The 23,398-nt window shown below is 41.8% G+C and overlaps 1 pseudogene; it reads left to right on the top strand.

Moving 5' to 3' along the window:
* The window catches only part of LOC142074946 (G-protein coupled receptor-associated protein LMBRD2-like), a 64,765-nt pseudogene extending 43,884 nt beyond the window's left edge, over positions 1–20,881 (top strand).
* Positions 20,882–23,398: the final 2,517 nt, after the last annotated feature.

Genomic DNA, 23,398 nt, shown 5'->3' with positions numbered 1-23,398 from the left:
ATAGGAATTTGCTGCTGACCAGAAATCCAGTCCCAGGAGGTGTGGCTAGTATACGAGTGCACAAATTTATCAGTAAAGGAGCTGAGCTGAAAAATTCTAGTATACTAACAAAATAGGTTGAATTGAAAACACTTGTTTTGATCACTTTTTGTGTGAAGAAAATGTCAAATCAGTCATAGTAATTATCGAGGCAATTATACTAATTTCACTTACATAACAAAAACAAGTAGAATAAATGTTTCTAGGGTCAGTTATGTTAGCTTATATGAAGTGCAGAATGTTACAAGTATCGTTCTCAATTTAAACTAGTCAAAAAAACCCCTCCTGAAATTCTTCTCAGAGCTGGTGTTATTGTTCCATTTCAAAATAAAAAATTAGACTGTAGTCAACCTGTTGCATACACAGACTATGTGCTGAATGCATTAAAACCTTTAGTAGAGTTCTACATTCAAACAACTTTTTTCTTCTTTTTTTTTTTGTTTTGTTTTCAAATGGCTTGTTTTCTTACCATCTTTTTCCTAAGTATCTGTGTTTACTGTCTTCAGGATCCGTGTATTTAACTATTATTACTTAGCTTCACATCATCAGACAGATGAGTACAGTCTCCTTTTCAGTGGCATGTGAGTATGTGGCATATATTTTGCAGATTTTCTGTCAAATAGTCAATTGAAAATGTCCATTAAGCTTTCATTTATATTTTTTCATTTATAATCATATGGATATAAATCCCAATGATCTGTACATCATTATTCTGTGATATATCCAGTTATGATTTCTTAATATTTTTAATGCAAGAAATTGTTTTAAATTCTGTTGCCCCTTGCATTTGTGCAGGTTATTTTGCCATCTTACTCCACCATTATGCTTGAACTTTTTGGGCTTGACCCATATGGATGCAACAATCTCTCACAAAAACACTCAGCCAATTGCTTATACGTCAGTAAGCACAGAAAATGTGGTTTTGAGGCTTCTGTATGGTTTGGAGAATAGGAAAAATATTTTTATATACTTCTTATAGTAAGATTCAGATACTCAAATCTTTTTACTAATATTAAACAGGGTAAAAATACTTATAGACCAGGAGTTTGGTAATGATTGCTAGCTACACAGGAGTCATCAGTAGCTTCATTTTTCTGTTTTGATCTCTATCCTAAGAAATTACAGTAATATGCTGAAGAGTGCAGACTGTTCTTCACTTCCTAATAGCTTTAGCTTCCACTGGCTTTAGCGTATGGGGCATCTTTATGGATTGGGAGCAAACCTAACTTGCCACTGAAAACCAGTGAGTTTAGTTTTACTGAACAACCAATTTCTGTAGGACAGCAAGTCACATCTCCCTTTGTTGTTGGCAAGTAGATTCTTAGTGTTGTCCAGAGACTCCTTTCACAGCAGATGAAAAGATCCACCAGATTTGAACTGATTCTAGATCAGGTGAGACAACAAGATCTAGCATCTTAGACACCTCAAAGTGAATACACTGTTAGAGGTGGCCTTTATATCTAGGCATTCTGGGTCAGCTGTCTGAATCAGATCTGTGATGATAATACTTACCTATGTTTCAGTAACTGTAAAGGATTGTGTGTTTGTGTGTTGTGGACTGAAAACAGGGAGATGGCACAATCTTTCTGGGTATATGTAGAATATATCTGATCAGAGCTTGCTATTGTGGATATTTTTTCCAGATAATGGGATCCATGAGAGTGCTGTCCTTCATTGCAGATGCAATGTTTTAAATGGATATAAATCCCAATGATCTGTACATCATTATTCTGTGATATATCCATATGATTATAAATGAAAAAATATAAATGAAACTGTTGCCCCTCGAAGCCACCGAGCCAAAGGGCTCCGGAGCGGAGGATCGCGCCGGGGGACCCTTCCTAAAGCGGCAAAACCGCAGCAAAAACCGCGAAGGCAAAAGCGCAGGGAGCGAGAGGGTGCCCCAGCCCCCACCCCCTCCCCCGAGCTGGAGGAGTGAGCTCCTGACGAGCGGCAGCTCTGACTCAGCGTGGGCGGGGACAGGAGAGACGGCGGCCAAACCCCCTCAGATACAAGAGCAGCCCCCAGGGAGCGCGAGCGATCCGGGGCGTGGCGCGGCAGTTCGCGCGGCAGTTCGCGCGGGCAGGGCGCAGCCCCCCTCCAGGCTCCAGAGGCTAGCTTCACTCGTGGTCATCGCCCTCCCAGAAGAGGACCTAGCTATGGTTTCCACTCGGCCGAAAGCCATCGCCAGAAGAAACGTGGCGACCCAGACGGAGCCCCCACACAAACATACATCTGTCCAGGTCTCCGGCTGCAGGGAGTGCCTGAGGCTGTCCCTTGTACAGGAGGGCAGCAGAGATGACGCCTGTGTGCACTGTGACCAGGTGGACGATCTGCTCAGCCTGGTGGCAAGAGCTGAAGGAGGAAGTGGAGAGGTTAAGGAGTATCAGGGAGTGTGAGAGGGAGATAGATTGGTGGAGTCGCACCCTACCATCCCTGAGGCAAGGGCAGCAGATGGAGGCTCCGCAAGAAGCGGAGGATCCCCTGCCCTCTTGCCGCCAGGCAGAAGGAGGAGACCCAGGCGACGGAGGGGAATGGACACAGGTCCCTGCTCGGGGTGCCAGGCGAACCCCCGGCCGGCCTCCCTCACCTTCCCAGTTGCCCTTACACAACGGATATGGGGCCCTGGAACTTGAGGGCCAGGCAAATGAGGATGTAGATGAAGGCCCATCCAGGGGGTTGCCTGAGGCGAGTCAGTCAGCCCCATGCATTACGACTGTCTCCGCTAAGGAAAAAAGGGCGGTAATTGTCATAGGTGATTCCCTTCTGAGGGGGACGGAGGGCCCAATTTGCCAGCCAGACCCATCCCACAGGGAAGTCTGCTGCCTCTCTGGGGCCCGGGTGAAGGACATTACTAGGAAGCTCCCTAGTCTCGTGCAGGCCTCCGATTACTACCTGCTATTGGTTATACAGGCTGGCAGTGAGGAGGTTGCAGAGAGGAGTCCCGAAGGGATCAAAAGGGACTTCAGGGCACTGGGGCGACTGGTGGAAGGATCGGGAGCACAGGTAGTGTTTTCCTCGATCCCTTCAGTGGCAGGGAGGAATACTGAAGGGAACAGGAAAACTCATCGGATCAACATGTGGCTCAGGGGCTGGTGCCATCGACAGAATTTTGGCTTCTTTGACCACGGGGAGCTTTACACAGCACCGGGCCTGCTGGCAACGGATGGAGTTCAGCTGTCTCACAGGGGGAAAAGGATTCTTGCGTATGAGTTGGTGGGGCTCATCGAGAGGGCTTTAAACTAGATTCGAAGGGGGAAGGGGATAAAACCAGGCTCACTAGAGAAGAGCCTAGGGGGGGCACGCCAATGTCGGGGGAGAAATTGGCAGCCCAGCTCAAGTGCATGTACACCAATGCACGCAGCATGGGCGGCAAACGGGAGGAGCTGGAAGCCATTGTGCAGCAGGGTAGCTATGACTTAGTCACCATCACGGAAACATGGTGGGATGAGTCTCACGATTGGAGTGCTGCAATGGATGGCTATAAGCTCTTCAGAAGGGACAGGCGAGGAAGGAGAGGCGGTGGGGTAGCCCTGTGTGTTAGGGAGTGCTTCGACTGTCTAGAGCTCAATGGTAGTGATGATGAGGTCGAGTGCTTGTGGGTAAGGATGAGGGGGAAGGCCAACAAGGCAGATATCCTGCTGGGGGTCTGTTATAGACCACCTAGCCAGGACGAGGAGGCAGACGAAATATTCTACAAGAGGCTGGCAGAAGTCTCACAGTTGCTAGCCCTTGTTCTCGTGGGGGACTTCAACTTTCCGATGTCTGCTGGAAATACCACACGGCAGAGAGGAAACAGTCGAGGAGGTTCCTGGAGTGTGTGGAAGATGATAACTTCCTGACGCAGCTGGTAAGGGAGCCTACCAGGGGAGGTGCCTCGCTTGACCTGCTGTTCACAAACAGAGAAAGACTGGTGGGAGATGTGGTGGTCGGAGGCCGTCTTGGGCTTAGCGACCATGAAATGATAGAATTCTCAATACTTGGTGAAGTAAGGAGGGGGGCCAGCAAAACCGCTACCATGGAATTCCGGAGGGCGGACTTTGGCCTGCTCAGGACACTGGTCGAGAGGGTCCCTTGGGGGACAGTCCTGAAGGGCAAAGGGGTCCAGGAAGGCTGGACGTTCTTCAAGAAGGAAGTCTTAAAGGCGCAGGAGCGGGCTGTCCCCATGTGCCTTAAGAAGAACGGGCGGGGAAGACGTCCGGCCTGGCTGAACGGGGAGCTCTGGCTGGGACTCAGGAAAAAAAAGGAGAGTTTATCACCTTTGGAAGAAGGGGCAGGCAACTCAAGAAGAGTACAGGGATCTCGTTAGGTCGTGCAGAGAGGAAACTAGAAAGGCAAAAGCCCGGCTAGAACTCAACCTGGCCACTGTCGTGAGAGACAACAAAAAAAGCTTTTACAGGTATATTAATGACAAAAGGAGAGCCAAGGAGAATCTCCATCCTCTATTGGATGCGGGGGGGGGGGATCGTTGCCACCAAGGACGAGGATAAGGCTGAGGTACTTAATGCCTTCTTTGCCTCAGTCTTTAATAGTCAGAGCAGTTATCCTCAGGGTACTCAGTCCCCTGAGCTGGAAGACAGGGACGGCGAGCAGGATAAACCCCCCATAATCCAAGAGGAAGAAGTTAATGACCTGCTACGCCACCTGGATGTTCACAAGTCTATGGGGCCAGATGAGATCCACCCGAGGGTGCTGAGGGAGCTGGCGGAGGAGCTTGCTGAGCCACTCTCCATCATTTACCAGCAGTCCTGGTTAACAGGGGAGGTCCCAGACGACTGGAGGCTTGCCAATGTGACGCCCATCTACAAGAAGTGCCGGAAGGAGGATCCGGGGAACTACAGGCCAGTCAGCCTGACCTCGGTGCCAGGGAAGATCATGGAGCGGTTCGTTTTGAGGGTGCTCACAAGGCATGTCCGGGACAACCAGGGGATCAGGCCCAGCCCGCACGGGTTCACGGAAGGCAGGTCCTGCTTGACCAACCTGATCTCCTTCTATGACCAGGTGACCTGCCTAGTGGATGAGGGAAAGGCTGTGGATGTGGTCTACCTGGACTTCAGTAAAGCCTTTGACACTGTCTCCCACAGCATTCTCCTAGAGAAGCTGGCGGCTCACGGCTTAGACAGGTACACTCTTCGCTGGGTAAAAAACTGGCTGGATGGCCGAGCCCAGAGACTTGTGGTGAATGGAGTTAAATCCAGTTGGCGGCCAGTCACGAGCGGTGTTCCCCAGGGCTCAGTTTTGGGGCCAGTCTTGTTCAATATCTTTATCAACGATCTGGATGAGGGGATTGAGTGCTCCCTCAGTAAGTTTGCAGATGACACCAAGTTGGGTGGGAGTGTTGATCTGCTCGAGGGTAGGAAGGCTCTGCAGAGGGACCTGGACAGGCTGGATCGATGGGCCGAGGCCAACTGTATGAGGTTTGTCGTAGTTTAACCTGGCAGGCAGCCAAATACCACACAGCCGCTCACTCACTCCCCCCCCACCCCAGTGGGACGGGGAGAGAATCGGAAGGGTAAGAGTGAGAAAAACTCGTGGGTTGAGATAAAGACAGTTTAATAGAACAGAAAAGGGAAAATAATGATAATAAATAATGATAGAATATACAAAATGAGTGATGCACAATGCAATTGCTCACCACCTGCGCTGACCGATAACCAAGTAGCGATTGGTACTTCCTGGATCACGCCTACCGTTCATATACTGAGCATGATGTCCCATGGTACGGAATACCCCTTTAGCCAGCTGTCCCGGCTGTCCTGATTATGTTCCCTCCCATCTTGTGTACCTAGCTCAGTCAGTAGGCATGGGAGCTGTCCTTGGACTAGGAGGGCACTTAGCAACAACTGAAAACATCAGTGCGTTATCAACATTCTTCTCATACTAAATCCAAAACACAGCACTAGGAAGAAATTTAACCCTATCCCAGCCGAAACCGGGACAGGTTCAACAAGGCCAAGTGCCGGGTCCTGCACTTGGGCCACAACAACTCCATGCAACGCTACAGGCTTGGGGAGGAGTGGCTGGAAAGCTGCCCAGAGGAAAAGGACCTGGGGGTGCTGGTCGACAGCCAGCTGAACATGAGCCGGCAGAGTGCCCAGGTGGCCAAGAAGGCCAATGGCATCCTGTCCTCTATCAGAAATAGTGTGGCCAGCAGGAGTAGGGAGGTGATCGTGCCCCTGTACTCGGCACTGGTGAGGCCGCACCTCGAATACTGTGTTCAGATTTGGGCCCCTCACTACAAGAAGGACATGGAGGTGCTGGAGCATGTCCAGAGGAGGGCAACGAAGCTGGTGAAGGGCCTGGAGCGCAAGCCTTATGAGGAGCGGCTGAGGGAACTGGGACTGTTTAGCCTGGAGAAGAGGAGGCTGAGGGGAGACCTCATCGTGCTCTACAACTACCTGAAAGGAGGTTGTAGCGAGGTGGGTGTTGGTCTCTTCTGCCAAGTAACTAGCGATAGGACGAGAGGAAATGGCCTCAAGTTGCGCCAAGGGAGGTTTAGATTGGACATTAGGAGAAATTTCTTTACTGAAAGAGTGGTCAGGCCTTGGAACAGGCTGCCCAGGGAAGTGGTTGAGTCACCATCCCTGGAAGTATTTAAAAGACGTGTAGATGAGGCGCTTAGGGACATGGTGTAGTGGGTATGGTGGTGTTGGGTTGACGGTTGGACTTGATGATCTTAGAGGTCTTTTCCAACCTTAATGATTCTATGATTCTATATATATTATCCAATGCTTGTTGTCATTCTCTGTATTGCCACATACTTTAGGTAAGTAATTTGCAAGACTGATCCTCCACGTTTCTTTACATTAGTAATATTAGTTTCAGCAATCAGGAAGAGATTCACTTCTCTTCCAGCAGTTGAGTTGTGACGTATTAATAAAAATGCAAAACCTAAAACAATAGATCGCTGTTTATATATGTGAAATGCGTACATTTTAAGAATAACCATTGTATTAACTCATAACTGGGTTTGTGTGGGGGTTTTTTGCATTAAAATTCATTCCTGGGTTTTGGAGTCTGTTCAAACTTTGGAGCCCACAAACATTTAGATTCTGCTATTTGAGATTAAAATTACCGTGAGGAAGCTATGTTTTCAGCAAGGTTTTCTAATAAACTGAGAAGCTTTAGCACAAACTTTAGGTAATGAACTTTCTAACAAACAGACTCATAACAAATTTCTGATCAGTTGCCAGACTTCAGTTTGAAAGCATAGTGGTTTAAATCATTTGATCTTGTTTCCCTAAGGCACAATTTGTTGGAGGCTAGAAGGGTAATTGCAGAAAATACTGTTATATGCTTGCTTTATCCTTATATTATTTCAAAATGTCTGCTTTTGACCACTGTAAGGGATGAGATATCTTTGGTCTGACCCTGCTTGGCTACATTTATGTTCACTTCTTCAATTTTGCATTACCATTCAGTCAGAAGCAACATATAGGTTTTGAGTCATGTAGAATATAGTTAAATGCCTTGAATGTCCGTTAATATCCTATGCGCATCTACAGGTAGTAAGACAACAAGGATCCAGTCCTAGCTTTTTCCTGCTTACCTTTAGGCTAGGTGACAAGAGTGGTGGTGGAGGCAAAGAAACCCACAAAAAGCAAACAGGAAAGCCAATGACAAGAAAACACTTTGTGTGACTTCTTGACTGTGATGATCCTGGGTCTTGAATGCCATGGTGAAAAGGAAGAAAAGAAACTAAAGGAGAGTGTCCTGGTTTCGGCTGGGATAGGGTTAAATTTCTTCCTAGTGCTGTGTTTTGGATTTAGTATGAGAAGAATGTTGATAACACACTGATGTTTTCAGTTGTTGCCAAGTACCCTGCTAGTCAAGGACTTTTAGCTTCCATGCTCTGCCAGGTGCACAAGAGGCTGGGAGGGAGCATAGCCGGGACAGCTGGCCCAGCTGGCCAACAGGGTGTTCCATACCATGTGACGTCATGCTCAGTATATGAATGGTAGGCGTGATCCAGGAAGTAGCGATCGCTGCTTGGTTATCGGTCAGTGCAGGTGATGAGCAATTGCATTGTGCATCACTCATTTTGTATATTCTATCATTATTATTTTTTTTTTCCCCCTTCCTTTTCTGTTCTATTAAACTGTCTTTATCTCAACCCACGAGTTTTTCTCACTCTTACCCTTCCGATTCTCTCCCCGTCCCACTGGGGTGTGTGTGGGGGGGGGGGGGTGAGAGGAAGGTTCTTTTCATGAAATTTAATGCCCTCTAAACATTCAGATACATGTGAAACTGAATGTTTAATTAAAATCTATCAAGGAAATTTGTCTCCCTTGTTTAATCCAGCAGTCTTAAAGTTCAGATAGTATAGGAAAAAACTTTTCAGCATAAATATACAATGAAGCCAACTTTGAACATGATAATGATGTTCCAGTTTGGAGGGAGGAAAACAATAACAAAACCAGCAGTTGTATTCTCTGGTGGGAAGTTGAAAAGGTGAAAGTGGTTTCATGCTATCCAGTTCCAGGACTAGCTTAATCCTGGGCAAAAGATGGAGCAAGCTTATTATCTGACTGCTGTCTAGTGGGTATCCAAAATGGCAGCCAGCATCCCTACAGCTTAAGAGTATGCCACACATTTCTCCTGAGTGAAACCTGAGATGAAGGTGGTTTTCCTATGTTATTACTGTTTTAAAAATACAGAAATCATAATAGGCAGAATCTTTATAGTCATTTTTTTCTGGCAAAGAAGAGTCAATGAGATATCATAGGTATAAATTCTGTTATATCTGAGAACATTTCAAGTAATTGTCTTAAATCATTTGCACTACTCTCAGACTATAAACAGTTTTATCTCACTACTTGAATAAGATTATTCCATCACTTTCAATTGGATTTAGGAACGTGTCACTGTTCTGAATTTTCTGATTTCTCAGCTAATATAATAATCTGCCTTTTCTTCTATGTTGCTTTTTTTCTTTGAATTGTCCATAAATTTCTGAATAAATTGTTTTACATTTTGCAGTGTAATATATCTAAACTATTCATTGTATATTAACAAAGGAAATTGCTTATCCTTCTGCTTTTACCAGTTTAGAAACTCGTTTGAATCTTTTGGGATTCCAGCAGTTCATGGGGGACAGCGAAATGATTTGATTGATGAAGGAAAAGAGCTAATCAGAATAGGTAAGTTAAGTCCTCTATCCTATTCTTCCCACAAAATATAATATATTGTTGCATTAAACTTGTCTGAAAAGTTGCCCCCCCAAAAAAAGCATATAGCTTGTCAATATTTTGGAAACAGTAATGAGGCAGTCTACTGCACAAAATTCAATAGGCTTACAGCACTGTGGTTGCTATATAAACAGTGCTGGACTTCATTGACATCTGAAGTAAAGTATCAGCTTTACTCATCCAGTATCTGAAATTGAGATATTTCTAAATATTTTACAATTCAGTGATGCTCCTCTGAAGTCATTACTGATCTAATAATACCTGAGCAGATGCTGAGATCTTGTATAATCTGTCATAAAGGATAGTTAGCACTTAAATTGTCTTTATCATCAACAACCTCATTTTAATCTTTCTTTGTGTAAGTATGTTCATTGAGCTGTCCAAATTCTGTCATTTCCTTTAGGATTTTTTGCTGTTTCAACTAACTACTGTGCTTTATCACACAAAGCATGTTGTTCTGTAGAGCTGTAATTATCTGCTGTTTTGGAGAGCTTTTTAATTTTTTTAATGTTAATTTTTATTGAAAGTGTTCCTTGAAAGTTGTTAAAAGCTGTTGTGGTTCTTGAGTGAAGGTTTAGAAATTAAAATCTCTGGATATAATGTTATATTATGCAATACTTTTATTCTCCTTTCATAGTTTATGAAAAACGAAACCAGCTAGATTTACTTATAGTAGTATTTTTTGGAGAAGGGGGAGTGTCTCATTCCCTTAAACAACAGATTACTATTTCTTTGGTACTGTGATGTTACACTTCCAGCTTAATAGCAGATACTGACACAAACTGTTTGGGTCATACTTTGGGCCTCCTAGAACTTCAGCAAGATTTTGATTCAATAATGCTCAAGTTTCTTCCTAACATCATACTTTTCCCAACTATTTCTAAGAGTTTCTTTTTGCTTTGCCAAGTGGTATCCAAATGTTATGCCTTGACCCAAGATATCATCATGATGAGTTGATTTTAATGGGAAACTCCATAATGATAGACAAGCAGCTTTGTCTTTTGTTTTTATTTAATTGTATGAGCCATCTATTTCAATAAGAATCTTTGCTAGTTAACTTTGGATTTTCATTATGTTTGTTTTAAAAAAAAATGTTGGTGTAGCTCAGAAAATTTTTTTAAATTTTTATTTATAGAGAAAAGAAAACAACAAAGGCAGGAAGAAGGTGAAAACAGAAGAAGGGTATGAGATTGTTTTAGCTAATTATAATATTAATATACTGCTATATCTGATAGGATTTGTCATCGCTATTTAATTCAGCATGATCTATTTTGCAAAAAAATAAGTCCCCCAATAATTGATGGAATCAGTTTAATCTTGCAGGATAGTCTTGGCTGGGGGGGGGGAGATAATCTACATTTTAACTTTAAAAGATAAGAGGATGATTGTGGTCACACTACTTGGACAACCTAGTTACTCAGTGTGCTGTGAGAACAGCTTATGCCTATAGGTTTAACAAGTGTTAAAAAGTGTTGTGAATTCTAGGATGCAGAATAATCTGAAATGGTTTATCATCAGTCTCTTCTGCTGATACTGCTCTGCTTGAAATAACTGCAGTTGCAGTGTTGTCATATTCACTGAAATGGGGACTGTATGCTCCTCCCAAAGTTACCTGTTGCTTTGTGTGCTCATTGGAAAGTAATTGGCACAGATTTTTTTTTTTTTTTCAGAGGAGGGAATTACATTTAAGACAGAATGAATACTGTTACCACCGAGCAACAAACAGAACGTTTCATTCAAATCATATTTTGAGTGCATACTGAATTGAAAGATTGGTGAAGGCACTCAATCTGAATAAACAATAATTCAGGCAGCTTCATTTTAAGCAGCTTCAGTTTTTCATTAATTTATAACATTTGGAATTTAGTACAAAAAGTGTCGTGGTTTAACCTGGCAGGCAGCCAAACACCACGCAGCCGCTCACTCACTCCCCCTCCCCCCCCCACCCCAGTGGGACAGAGAGAGAATCGGAAGGGTAAGAGTGAGAAAAAATCGTGGGTTGAGATAAAGACAGTTTAATAGAACAGAAAAGGGAAAATAATAATGATAATGATAAAATATACAAAATGAGTGATGCACAATGCAATTGCTCACCACCCGCGCTGACCGATAACCAAGTAGCGATCGCTACTTCCTGGAAAACGCCTACCATTCATATGCAGAACATGATGTCACATGGTATGGAATATCCCGTTGGCCAGCTGGGCCAGCTGTCCCGGCTATGCTCCCTCCCAGCCTCTTCCAGAGCATGGAAGCTGAATGTCCTTGACTAGCCCTGCTAGCCAGGGTACTTAGCAACAACTAAAAACATCAGTGTGTTATCAACATTCTTCTCATGCTAAATCCAAAACACAGCACTAGGAAGAAATTTAACTCTGTCCCAGCCGAAACCAGGACAGAAAGTCACAATCAAAGAGATAAATCGAAAGGATGCACGCAAAAAATGACCTAACTAAAGGAAGGGAAAAATATTATCTGCAGAAAGGCAAGATAATACTGGGACTAAAAACTCTGGGCTTTTCAAGCTCAGGGATACTTGACTTCAATTATTGATGTGTCGCGAATGAGTGGTTTAGAGACTGCTTAAAGAATCACCGTCAAAGGTATTAGCAGAAAGTGATTTATAAAGGTGCGACTTAAGAGTTCGATGGCAAGGTTCACTCTATTACTTACTACACCAATGAAACATACAAAGGAAAATCATGTTATGTCTAATGTCTCTATGTTTATATCTTAGGGACCATATGTGTTTGGCAGCAGTCTAGGGTTCATTCACAATTTTAACAGCACTTAATCATTAACAAACTTTAGCAGCACTTAATCATTAACTAATTTAATATTTACAAATTAAGTGTTAGTAGAGTCTACTATAATCACGACTTAATTACAGATTATGCTTACTGTTAGTTCACACGTACACACAGACAGAAATATATATTTATAAATGTACAAAAGGTATACCTGTTAAAAATTCCCCTCGAGTTTGGTGAAGAAATATTCATGTAAAATGTCTCGGCATTTCTCAACGGGCAAGGGTTGAGCCTTGAGGAGTGAAGAGTTTCAGCCCAGGTCCTGTTGGACGATGGGCCTCCGAATATTGCAGACCTGAGAAGTCGCAAGCTCTGAGAGGCGTCCCACTCAGAGGGAGATACAGGGTGCAGCCCGCTGTGGTCCCGGAGAGTTCAAAGGGTCTCACTTAGGACCACCATTTATAGGTTCGCAAGATGGTTGGCTTTAGGCATCTGTAAATTCCCATCCTGGCCACAGTCCCAGGTGGTAATTACTAAAAAATTCTCAAGGTTTCAGTGTTATTCTACTTGACACCTGGGCCAGACAGTAGGAGTATGTTCCCAGCCTCAGCTATGCAGAGTTTCTGATACGGTCAAGGAGCTCTCAACCACCAGACTCAGTACACCAAGGCCGAGGTCTCATGGAAATTTCTGAGATCAACAAGCAGCCTAGGAGGGGGCGGGGGGAAATGCACCACCACATGATGACAGCCAATACTGCATAGACCTTTCTTCTGATCCTCTCCCCCCATCTCATAATTTTAGAACTTGAACTTATTGTGAAACTAAATAGCAGCAAATGCAAGATGCATTTAGTATACACTGAAATGATCTGTCATTAAGCAACAATTTCAGTTCAACAGCAAACTCAGTTTCATATGTTACCTGTTTTTTGAGTTTGCATTAAATACTGTAGCACATTCTTGAAACTTTTTGGGCTTTTGAGAGTGTTACCTTTTACTGGATCATGAATAAATGCTTGATCCTTCTGCAGCTTAGAACTGTAAGATATGATGACATAAATTAGCACAGTAACTTTGAGTATACCAGTTCCTACCAGTCCGTAATCTGGGATCCAGATACGAATCTGAAATATTTTAAAGTTATTGGAGCAATTGGAAAAGTTTCTATTGAGACATGAAGTTGTCTTCTAATAAGAGCATGAGACATTTTCTTCTTTAATATTTCATTATACTTCATATTAAAATGTTTACATGCTAAAACATTATATGATGGAATGGAAACACAACAGAACAAGCAGCTTAGTAAACATGGCCTGTCCAAATGTTTTGGGGTTTTTTTTTGTGCTATCAGCATCTGGGTATTTGACCATTCTACCACTAGATGGAAATAGAAACCAAAAAAGCAATGTCTGTCTTCTCACCATAACTTAGAGCAGTTGAGTGAACTTTGTGTGCAGATTTAATAATATGTAGTTTGTTTTCTGTGAGTCTTTCTTCTAAAGAACAGTTATTGAAACCGGTTTAGTGAAGGGACATATCTTGAGTTTAAAAAAAAAAAAAAAAATCTTCCTGTATCAAGATACTGAACAGGAATGTTTTCAAATTATTACTTTCATAGTCTGATGTGATTGACCAGTTAGCTCTAAATTGTGGGTCTGGACTATGTCTTGATGCTAGATATGCTTTAGTTGTGGTACTTTTTCCTCACAGCTTGTTTTCTTTTTTGTCTTTTTCCAGGAATGGAAAGAGCGGTATGGAAATAGAGACGATGCCACTAAAAACAGAGTTGTCCACACAGACCAAAAAGAATCCAGCTTCTCAGGGTTTTTTGGGGATTTTTTTTTTTTGTTGGGGGTTGTTTTGTTTGTTTTTAATATCTTTTCTGCACAACACTGGCTGTGTGAGTAGCTGTAAATAGATTCCTTTTTGTCTTAGATGATGTGATGATATATTACCTTCTGTGCCACAGTGCCATCTTGCCCATTAAAGACACCTGAAAAGAGTGCTTTATTTCTTCCCATCTTCAACACTTCAACTAGCTGAGGTTGGAGATTCTGGCTAGACTCAATTACTTGGACTGCTTATGGGACATATAATGATTGCAATTAGACTAGCAGCTGTCAACAGAGACTTTATTTAGGATATAGAATAGTTTGGGTTGGAAGGGACCTTAAAGATCATCTAGTTCCAACCCCCCTGCCGTGGGCAGGGATACCTTCCACTAGATCAGGTTGCTCAAAGCCCCATCCAACCTGGCCTCAAACACTTCCAGGGAGGGAGCATCCACAGCTTCTCTGGGCAACCTGTACCAGTGCCTCACCACCCTCACAGTAAAGAATTTCTTCTTAATATCTAATCTAAATCTACCCTCTTTCAGTTTAAAGCCATTACCCCTCCATCCTATCATTACACTCCCTGAGAAAGAGTCCCTCCCCATCTTTCCTGTAGGCCCCCTTTAAGTACTGGAAGGCTGCTATAAGGTCTCCCTAGAGCCTTCTCTTCTCCAGGCTGAACAACCCCAACTCTCTCAGCCTGTCCTCATAGGAGAGGCGTTCCATCCCCCTGATCATCTTCGTGGCCCTCCTCTGGACCTGCTCCAACAGGTCCATGTCTTTCTTGTGCTGAGGGCTCCAGAGCTGAACACAGTACTCCAGGTGGGGTCTCACGAGAGCAGAGTAGAGGGGCAGAATCACCTCCCTCGACCTGCTGGCCACGCTTCTTTTGATGCAGCCCAGGATGCGATTGGCTTTCTGGGCTGCGAGCGCACGTTGCTGGCTCATATTCAGTTTTTCTTCCACCAATACCCCCAAGTCCTTCTCTGCAGGGCTGCTCTCAATCCACTCATTGCCCAGCCTGTATCTATGTTTGGGATTGCCCCGACCCAGGTGCAGGACCTTGCACTTGGCCTTGTTGAACCTCATGAGGTTCACATAGGCCCACCTCTCTAGCCTGTCCAGGTCCCTCTGGATGGCATCCTGTCCCTCTGGAGTATCAACCACACCACTCAGCTTGGCGTCATCCGCAAACTTGCTGAGGGTGCACTCAATCCCACTGTCCATGTCCCCGACAAAGATGTTAAATAATACTGGTCCCAATACGGACCCCCGAGGGACACCACTCGTCACTGGTCTCCACCCGGACATCAAGCCGTTGACCACAACTCTTTGAGTGCGACCATCCAGCCAATTCCTTATCCACTGAGTGGTCCACCTGTCAAATCCATGTCTCTCCATTTTAGAGACAAGGATGTTGTGCAGGACAGTATCAAATGCTTTGCACAAGTCCAGGTAGATGACATCAGTTGCTCTTCCCTTATCCACCAATGCTAACCCCGTCGTGGAAGGCCACCAGATTTGTCAGGCATGATTTGCCTTCAGTGAAGCCATGTTGGCTGTCACCAATCACCTCTGTTTTCCATGTGCCTTAGCATGGTTTCCAGGAGGATTTGCTCCATGATCTTACTGGGCACAGAGGTGAGACTGACCGTCCTGTAGTTCCCCGGGTCTTCCTTTTTTCCCTTTTTAAAAATGGGGGTTATGTTTCCCCTTTTCCAGTCAGCGGGAACTTCATCGGACTGCCAAGACTTTTCAAATATGATGGAGAGTGGCTTAGCAACTTCATCCAACAGTTCCCTCAGGACCCTCGGATGGATCTCATCGGGTCCCATGGACTTGTGCACATTCAGGTTCCTTAGATGGTCTCGAAGCTGACCTTCCCCTACGGTGGGCAGTACTTCATTCTCCCAGTCCCTGCCTTTGGATTCTGTGAATTGGGCGGTGTAGCTAGAGCACTTGCTGGTGAAGACTGAGGCAAAAAAATTTGGAGAAGGCTGAGGTACTCAACATGTCGGTTGTAGCCAGGTCTCCTGTTTTGCTCATCAGGGGGGTACAGTTTCTTTCATCTTCCTTTGTTGTCCTATGTACCTGAAGAAGCCCTTCTTGTTATTTTTTACGTCCCTAGCCAAGTTCAGCTCCAGCTGTGCCTTGGCTTTCCTGATCCCCTCCCTGCACTCCCGGGCCATATCCCTATAATCTCCCCAGGATGTGTATCCCTGCCTCCACTGCCTATGCATTTTGGTTTTTGTGTTTTAGTTTGGCTAAGAGGTCTTGACTTAGCCAAGCTGGCCTCCTGCCTCCCCTGCCCGACTTCTTGCACGTTGGGATTGAGAGCTCTTGCGCCCTAAGAAAAATGTCTTTAAATATCTCCCAGCTCTCATTCGCTCCTTTGCCTCTGAGGGCAGTTTCCCAAGGGATCCCACGCACTAGCGCCCTAAACAGCCAAAATTTTGCCTTTCTGAGGTTTAGGGTCCTGACTCTACTTTAACCTGTCCTATACCCCTCAAGATTGAGAATTCCACCAGGACATGATCGCTGCAGCCCAGGCTACCTCCAATCTTGATCTATCCGATAAGTTCTTCCACATTAGTGAGCAACAGGTCCAGCAGTGCCTCTCCTCTGGTCGGGCTCTCCATCACCTGTACTAGGAAGTTGTCCTCAACGCACTCCAGTAGTTTCCTGGGCTGCTTGCAGTTCGCTGTGCTGCTTTTCCAGCAGATGTCCGGGTGGTGGAAGTCCCCTATCAGGATCAGGGCCTGTGAGCGTGATGCTTCCTGCAGTTGAAGAAAGAACTCTTCATCAACCTCCTCTTCTTAATCGGGTGTCCTGTAGTAGACACCAACAACAAAGTTTCCTTTGTTAGCTTGTTGTCCTGGTTTCGGCTGGGATAGAGTTAATTTTCTTCCTAGTAGCTGGTATAGTGCTGTGTTTTGGATTTAATATGAGAATAATGTTGATAACACACTGATGTTTTAGTTGTTGCTAAGCAGTGTTTATACTAAGTCAAGGAATTTTCAGCTTCCCATAGTCTGCAAGCAAGGAGGTGCACAAGAAGCTGGGAGGGAACATAGCCAGGACAGCTGACCCAAACTGGCCAAAGGGGTATTCCATACCATATGACAACATGCTCAGTATATAAGGTGGGGGGAGTTGGCCGGGGGGCAGCGATCGCTACTCGGGGACTGGCTGGGCATCAGTTGGTGGGTGGTGAGCGGTTGCATCACTTGTTTTTCCTGGGTTTTGTTCTTCTCTCTCTCTTTTGTTGTTTTCCTTTTCATTACAACTTATTATTATTTTTTTTTTATTTTGTTTTATTTGAATTATTAAACTGTTCTTATCTCAACCCACGAGTTTTCTTACTTTTGCTCTTCTGATTCTCTCCCCCATCCCACCATGGGGGGGGGAAGGGTGAGTGAGTAGCTGTGTGGTGCTTGGTTGCCGACCGGGGTTAAACCATGACACTTGGTCTCTAATAAGCTCTCGACCTGCGCATTGCTGTTCTTCAAAGATAGCTCTGTGCAATCAATCCCATTTTTGGCATAGAGGGCAACTCCCCCACCTCTCCTTCCTTGCCTGTCCCTTCTGAATATTTTATAGCTGTCAATCACAGCACTCCAATCGTGCGATTCATCCTACCAAGTCTCTGTGATAGCAGTCAGATCATAGTTTTCCATCTGGGCAGCAGCTACCAGCTCCTCCTGTTTGTTTCCCGTGCTTTGTGCATTGGTATAGAGGCACTTCAGCTGGGCTATTGGCCACATCACCTTTTTAGAGGAGCTTGTCCTAATTCCCTTGAGGCAATTCACAGGTGTTTCCCCTGTTGCTTCCTAATGCCTCAGCAGCCCTGGCTCTTCTTGAGTGCTTAGAATACCATCCCCTACCCCTGCTAAATCTAGTTTAAAGCTCTGTTTATAAGTCCAGCCAGCTTATTATTATATATGTCTTGAAGTTGGGAATTTTAAATCTAAAATTTACCGCTTCTACTTGCAAATGAACTCTTTCAGACTGGAATAATGGAATAATCAGATAAATGCCCAACAAATGTAAAGCCAATAACCTATCACACAAGTATATACATGTTCATTTAATAATGTCTGTTAACAAAAAACTTTTTTGTGTCTGTTCTAAACTTCCAAAAAGTTTATTTGTCATTGTGTCAGTGTTTTTCATATATTTTATGTGCTCTTGTAAGCTAACAACAAGTGAGAAATGAAACTGATCAACTAAACTGTGACAGATTGAATTAAGTGCTGCAAAGCTCATAAAAGTTTACTAAATAAAAGGGAGAAGCTTCAAGGAAAGTGCTTTCCAAAACAAACAACAACAAAAAAAAAAAAAGAAGAAGAAAAAGGGGGAGGCGGGAAGCTTTGAACATGCTTTTGAGACAACTCTGGTAGATTTCCCCTTTCTCTTTACAAAGTTGGAAACCCAAATTTTCAGTGGTAGACTAACTGAAATTATATGAAATTATATTTTCATGTTAACCATATGAATACGTAGCATTCCAATGCCAAAACAAGCTGTAGGTAATGGCCTAATGAAGGTGGCAGAGTGAGCTGCAAAACAACTATCTTTAATTCATGAGATTGCCTCTTTAAAAACAAAAAAATCAAACCAAAAAAACTCCAGCTAAATCTTGCACATAGCTCTCTCTAGGATAGCTTAGTTAAAAGTGGGAAGGTGGAAAGATGAATGGATGATTGATTGATTTAAAAGTAAAGTTTGCATATAACTTCTCATTTTCTTTGATTCTTTACAAAGTAGATCTCATCCTACTTGAGGGGCAAGAGAAAAGTTGTAGTCACATTGCTCTGGAGATACAAAAATTAAATACTACAATTTTGAGCGTGTAGCCAGATTTGGTTTAATACTGAATCTACTCTAAATCATCACACTTCCACTTTGAATGAGATACCAGCAGATTATTATTCTGGTTTGATGTTTCTACACACTCTAAGGTGTTCATAGAGCAAATGAGTGTCTTTCCTTCCTTTTACCTATTCAGCGCTATCAAAGTACACCCAGTCAAATGGTAGGACTGAAAGAGATAGAATAGAACTTCTCCAGGATGCAGAACCTTTGGATTTTAACGCAGACTCAATTAATGATGACCCTCTTGAATTGGACTTGGGAAGTTGAGGAATCTTCTGTTTTATTTACAATTAAAAGATATTAATGTCTTCTGTCTTCTGACCTGTAACAGCTATATCAGCTGGTTTCATAATAATAGTTTTGTAAACAAAATTTACTGTCTCGCCTAGCTCTTTTCCTTTCTTCCTTCTCCCCCATGATATAGGGATTATTTTAAAACCAATTGAAACCGGAAGGTTTTTTCAGTTTTTTAGAAATGTCTGAGTAAGGTTTGAGTTGAATATAATTTTGTATATTGGCATAATCTGAAAAATATTGCATATAAATACAGAAGTGAAAGAACTGGAGAATGACCTGCATATGTACAATACAAGGTTTTCTTTAATTTCTTACAAGACTTGAGAAAGCTCACTTGATTCCCCTGCATAAAAACTATCATAAAGGGCTGCAAGAAATAAAACTGAGTATTACAGGGCCAGTAATTGCAGGAATACACCTGGGGATCAGATCTTGGAACTACTGGAGTAAATGAAAATCTGAATTTATTGAACGAAAAGTCCCAGACTGCACAGTGTAGTTCTGTCTATAATAGAGAATTCTGTGATTCTGTGGGTGTGATTGCAACATCAAATTTCTTTAGTCATGAAATAGAGTATCTTTTAACTGCTAAGCTCTGCTCATATTCAAGAAAGAATACATTTTACGGGTGCTTTTTTTGTCTAGGCAGTTATGATGTAAACCATTTAATGATAAATAATTTTAAATTACCTTATAAAAAGTTATAGTTTACATTATTTTCAGCTATACCAAATACAATAAAAATTCAGAAATGGTTTCAGTTGACATATATCTATATTGTCAACAAATAAATGCTAGTTCAAAAACATGCAAAGAATCCTGTTAAACGACATTGTCAAGTTTTACAGATTGATTCAGCAATATTAGTTTGTATCAACAACTAATTTATCTAGTCTAATGTCACCACATTTCAAAAGTTGGTTCTTTTTAAGCACAAGAGTTTAAAGAGGAACTAACCTGGCAGTTCTATCAGCTGTTGACTTCTATACAGTGTGAGACAGGGATAATAGTTTACAAAAATAGGAATATGAATATATAATTCTTTTGGAGCAAATACATTTCAAGTATAGTGTCTGAAGTCTTACCTATACGGACTTTGCAGAGTGGAAAATCTGGAGCCACAGAACTTAACTGAGCCTTCCTCTAGTGACCTGCATTTCACTTCATAGAGGTAATAAATCAAGAATAATTGCATTTAAAATTTCAATTCACTTAAAAATAGCTTGTGTAACACTGATTTTTAAAACTGTAGCTCCTGCAGTAGTCGAAAGCCTTCTAGGACAGCGTAAGAGGGAGGCTAGGTTCTGGCTTTGTGTCTTTTCAGGTTTTGGTAAATACCACAGAGAGGAAGTACATTGTGCTTGTATTGGAACTTATTTGTGCTTTTAAAATGCTTTTAAAATATATTTGATCAACAATTTGTGAAGCTTCTTTTTTCCCCACTAAGTATGCAGCCATTTGTTTTAATCATCTTTGATGTTGTATTTCTCCTAGGAATACCCAATGAGATGTTCTTTTAATCACCCAAACAACTTTTGGATGCTGGTTTAAAAAAAAGTTCTATTCAACAAAAACATTCAACTTCTTTCCTTTGTAAGAGGAAACAAAGTTCTTTAAGACTCCCTGTATTCGTATCACTGTTTTTCTTGGTCACATGAGATTTAATTTAATGACTGCCTAACAAATTCTCATGGAAACAGCAATTCAGTAGAACTTCAGATCCTGTAATTCGTGGAGACTTAAGGAGTAAAGAGTGCAGCGAGGGTTATATGATTTCATAGGTCTTTATTTTTCTGATTCCTGTGATACTTTTTCATATTTAAAATTGATTCTGCAGGTACCAGCCTGGTGGAAGATACCTCTCAATGTCTTGAAGCAGAATATTTGATGATGTCTAAACTCCTCAAAGCTAAAGAAAATTCAGTGGAAATCTATTTCCTACTCATTGCTTGGAAAAGACTGTATTTATGATATATCACTGAACCAGAAAAGAGCATTTAAAAAAAAAAAAAAGAATATGAAGGAACAACTATATTTTGGAAATGCACCTGTAAGATAACTTTACTACTTATGACAAGAATATGCTGCTTCTGCTGTAGATATTGTCGTGCATCAGCATGAGCTTTTGTGTCATGACCAAAAGGAGAAAAACTATTAATTAAGTTAATAGAGGGTAAACTTCATAAATATACCTAGGGCTCAACTTGAACTGTAACATTGTAAGTTTTAGGAAGAAGATCTTTTGGAAGGAATTTTTTTGTATTTTAACAGTTGCTGTGAAAGCATCTTAATGCATCCAAAGTGCAGTTATATCAACTACTATAGTAAACACTTTCTAAATTTTTTCTATTTTAACTTTATGCTTAGTCCAAAATCTACTGAATTAAATTAAGGCTTCTTTTGGCTTCAGTGGTCTTTGAATCAGACCCTGTATAAGCAGAAAGATTGAACGGCAGGCTGTTCTTCATAAAATTTGCTGGCATAAATTTTGGAACAATGTGCGTTGGTCAAGAAAGGCTATTTTTTTTTTTTCTTTTCCAACATTATATGCAGATAAATGATTTTAGCATGTGTAAATAATTGAAATTGAATATGGACCAGAGTTTCATTGTCATATGAGCATATGTGCAATAGCAAGAATACATTATTGAAGATATGTCTGCTTAAGATTTTTACACTTGTAACTGTTGAAAATCTTGGCACACTAATGGTTTTGTTGCTGTAAAAGAAATATAACGTGAAAATTGAGTTAAATGCTGAAACATAATTTGCACACATTTCAGGCATGGCTTAAAACTGTAGAGTATTTCTTTAGAAGAAGGGAAATACATAGCATGACTAGATAATGGTAAACACTTTTAATGTCCAAATGCCCTGGTTGCATTACATATCTGTTTTTAAGGTGCCTGTATTTTGCAGTAAGTTGTTGCAAAAAGAATAAATGCTTATTCATTTAAATGCCATTCAAAAATGCCAATTATTAACAGTGTAAAAAAGCTTCACTTTAATTTCATTGGTGTAGATATATTTTTAAACTGAGTTCTCCTCTGAATTGTGCTTGGCGATCCCCAGTGTCACATCCTCCCTGGATGCTGGGAGTTTAAATGAGGAGTTGATAAGTGAAGTCAGGTTTCATCCATAGTGTTCATTGCTGACCAACAGTTACTTTTGCTCTAATTAAGTGCAATTTGTAGGTTAATTAATCTAAAGTATGTTTTGAAAAGTAATTGTGAGTTCATGTGACTAAATCTGGAAAACTTTCAAGAAAAAAATAGAGGGTACAACTATAAAAAAACATTGTAGAAATAAGGGATGTGCCTGCACAGCATTTGCTGTGTACTTGAGCTAGTTTTAAACTAGTTTAGTTACTGCTAGTATAAAACATGCAGAACTTGCTTGGGGGCTACGTGCCTGAGGATTTACTCCACTTCCCAGCCAGATTACGGCAACTCGTGATGAGTTCTTTGCTACTATAGCTCTAGTCCTAACAGTACCGTAGCCAAAAAAATTAAAACCAGCTTTGATAAGTTTAAGCAGTGACTGTACTGTAGGCTAATAGTGTTCTTGCAGCACATTTGATGCTCCGGGTTAGGTGATTTAAAATATAACTGCCTTGCAAACTGTGCTTTTGGAAACTGAATGTTGGAGTAATTATTCTGTCAGTATATAGTCATATTTATTTGCAGCTGAAGAATGTAAATTATATATTTCTTTATAATTTCACTTTCTGAATTACTGAGCAGTTAGGGTATACTTGCGTTTCATCATCATTTTCACAGTTTCCTCTTAAGCTGTGAACACCAAAAAAAACCCCAAAACACCAAAAAAACCACCCAAGTTAAGTACAAATGTTTGAATATCTTCATGTCAAAGTTTTAAACCAGTGAAAAGAATCCATGCAAATTGTAATGAACTTTGAAAAGCGGGAGTGAAAACAGTAGCTGCTTTAATACTGTATCAGTGCTGGATTTCTTAAAAAGTATGGATAGCAAAAAGTTCTAGTCATACTTACTATTCCGACTATATTTGTAGTTCTGTGTTCAGGCATTTAAAAATATACATATTCTGATATCTGTATTGGGAACTCAGTCCTCTGCACTTTGCTTAAGTAAGGTGCAGCTCTTAGCAGTGAAGTGAAAGGAGTCTTTATGAGGGAAGGTAAAGGATATGCAACTTCTAGTCTGTGCTAATAGTGACAATTTGGGCAAATGATGATATATTTTATTATTTAGGTATGATAACATGTTAAAAAACCCAAACTTTATACTGCTGTAACTTACACTACTGGAAAAATCATGGTATATAATCTGCCTTTATTTTGCAATCAAGCACTTGTAAAATAAATTGTTATTAACAGTATTAATGGGAATGGCAGAAAGCTGCCATCTTTTTGATATTTATTCTTGCTGTTTTAA

Source organism: Calonectris borealis, chromosome W (assembly GCF_964195595.1).
Source record: "Calonectris borealis chromosome W, bCalBor7.hap1.2, whole genome shotgun sequence".
Lineage (NCBI taxonomy): Eukaryota > Metazoa > Chordata > Aves > Procellariiformes > Procellariidae > Calonectris > Calonectris borealis.
The sequence above is the reverse complement of the archived record's forward strand: the minus strand, read 5'-3'. Positions and strand labels throughout refer to the sequence as shown.